The 2,593-nt window shown below is 27.0% G+C and overlaps 1 protein-coding gene and 1 long non-coding RNA gene across 3 annotated transcripts in view; one reads left to right on the plus strand and one right to left on the minus strand.

Moving 5' to 3' along the window:
* LOC117177710 overlaps positions 1-1,720 on the minus strand; it is a 285,747-nt gene extending 284,027 nt beyond the window's left edge. Inside the window, exons 1-4 of the long non-coding RNA XR_004467745.1 lie at positions 1,501-1,720; positions 450-553; positions 291-364; positions 126-203 (exon numbers count right to left, since the gene is read on the minus strand). This is a non-coding gene — a long non-coding RNA (uncharacterized LOC117177710). The remainder of the gene's footprint in view (positions 1-125; positions 204-290; positions 365-449; positions 554-1,500) is intronic.
* Positions 1-2,593, plus strand: part of LOC117177709 — a 171,184-nt gene that overhangs the window by 57,445 nt on the left and 111,146 nt on the right. The gene's annotated exons all lie outside the window — the stretch shown is intronic.

Here is a 2,593-nt window from a genome sequence, read left to right on the forward strand (position 1 = left end):
TTTCTTCGAAAGTATTTCAATAAAGTCATCCAGGATTATTTCGATCTGAAAAAACGTTTCATTGACGTGGTAACTACACATTCAAATTATCTTTTCACCCTTGCATTTGAAAATATAATTCTTACCTTATTAAATCGTATGAGATATTTTTCCGAAATCTCACAACCTGCTGTCCCATTTAAAATACTTTTCTCAACTTGGGACTGTGTAAAGAAAAAGTAAGAATAAATTTTGAAATAATTTTTTAAACTCAAATATTTAAAACCTGAAATAAATGTATAAAGTTTTACTCTTTTGGTTCCCGTTTTCGTAAAATTTGACATTGGCAGCATCTTAGGCAAAACCATTAGAGCCTTCAAATCACCTAAACAATATACCAACATTTATTAAATCTACACAGTACGAGGCAAATTATGCTATAAGTAAATAAATCCTTAATATCTACGAACCTGCTTTGGTCCAAAACTTCTGCTACTTTCCGACAATGAGTTTGTGCATATGTCAAAATACGTTAATAATAGAAAAATACGAAACATGTTAAACATATGTATCACTGTGGAGTAAAAAATGCTAAAATAAGTCGAATTTTCTAAGGAAATTTTTATAGTAATGTTTTACTACAAATTTAAAGCTTATGAAAAAACAAATTGAAGCACATTTGAACTTGAAACTATGAGGGTTAACTCATTTATTTCATAAATACATTTAGTGGAAAAAATAAGTATTTAAATTATCAACATTATATGCATGTTAACTTGAAATAACTTCTATAATATTGTTAACAAATCTGATTTAGAATTTTAAAATTCAATCTGTTTTCACTTCAGATTTGAATGGTTTAAAATAGTACGATTTTCAATTGATGTCTTTTTATAGCTTAATAATTAAAAAAAAAATGAAAATTGATATATTGTCACATTAACAAAATTCAAAATTGGATAATAAAAAAGGGCCTTTGAATACTTGACCGACATTAAATTTTATCAATAATTATAGTAAATAACTTTGAAGTTTGGTAATTTTACTATTAAAAATTGTGATAATGTTATAAAGAATTTATATGGGTATAATAAGATAAGTATTTACATTCCTTCTTATAATTCTGTTAAATAATATGCATAAAAGTTCCTTTTTTAACAAAATTTGAAACAAATGCTAATCAAAAAATTATTTAACATTTTTTCAGTTTATTGCGTTGAGCTAGGGCATTTGAAAAGATTTCAAAATGCAATTTTAAAGGATTTTGAATGCTCCTAAGAAGGTATTTTAATGGGTTTGAAAGGGATTTAATAGATTTTATAGAATTTAAAATATTGCAAAGGATTTCAAGATATATAATTAATTTTTATTTAATTATACGGGATTTTATAATATTGTAGTGAAATTTAAGAGAACCCATTGACATTTATTTGAGGATTTCGAAGAATTATGAAATCTAAAAACTCGAAAAGTGCTAACAATAAAATTGTATGTTTCAAATAACGGCATATTTATGCCTACCTTTTTTGTTCAATTGTTGACACCAAAAAATACTCGACTACCAGAAAAACACACAATTCGCAGAAAATCATCTTTGATGAGGAAATTCGAACTGAAACGATTTCATGAACTCAAGAACTGTCCTTTTGGAAAGATACGAACGTACTTGTGTCCAGGTAGAAATATCATTAGGTGGCAGCATACTATTGTTTGATGCCGATAAGGGCGACAGTCTGCCGCCAGTAGTACACTGTAGTGAAAATTATTATATTACATAATTGAAAGTCGGCGAGTTACAATAATATAGCAATTCTTCCGAAAGTTCCAACCCCTGTTTTTGGATTATATGTTTGATAACTAATTTTTACACAATATTAATGAAAAGATTTAATTTAAATTATTATTTATAATAATTATTTAATGATATATAATTAATAAATAATTATTAATCGATAATGCTTAATACAAATTAAATTCTTAATAAGTATTTCAAAAGTATATTATTCACATTATATCTAAAAATGAATTTCTAATTATTTTCGTAGATTACTCTTTACTTTCTTCCAGCATAAAATGACTGACATGCAGTGACTTTTATTGACTGAGAAGCAGTCATTTTAAGTGATTGATTGGGTCAGTATCCAATAAGGACTGATTCAACAGTTGAAGCGACTGTTTTGCCAGTCAAAATGACTGATTTGCCTGTCAAAACATGCTTGATTGATTTAATCAGTCACATTTTGTCTGATTCTGAGCACTATGATAACAAATTAAAAAGCTTCACGAAGCAAGAGAAACAGAGCATTTGAACTGAAATGACTGCGAGGCAATTTGCAGAATCGCCAATTCTAATAGCGAGTAATAATAATATTTTTGAAGAAAGTTTTTCTACAATAATATTGATACATATCGTATATTTATAACCTTATAATTTGTCGATCTATATAAAAAACCTGTAAGTATTTTGAGCTGCGTCCGTTAAGTGATAAACTCGATGTTTTTGTCGGAAAAATAGTATGTTAGGACGTATATTGGATGTCCAAAAGATATCCATTAAACATCCATTGCAATATAAATATAAAATACAATTGAAAAGTCACTGTAACTAATATTT

This window comes from Belonocnema kinseyi, chromosome 8 (genome assembly GCF_010883055.1).
Source record: "Belonocnema kinseyi isolate 2016_QV_RU_SX_M_011 chromosome 8, B_treatae_v1, whole genome shotgun sequence".
In the NCBI taxonomy this organism is placed as follows: Eukaryota; Metazoa; Arthropoda; class Insecta; order Hymenoptera; family Cynipidae; genus Belonocnema; species Belonocnema kinseyi.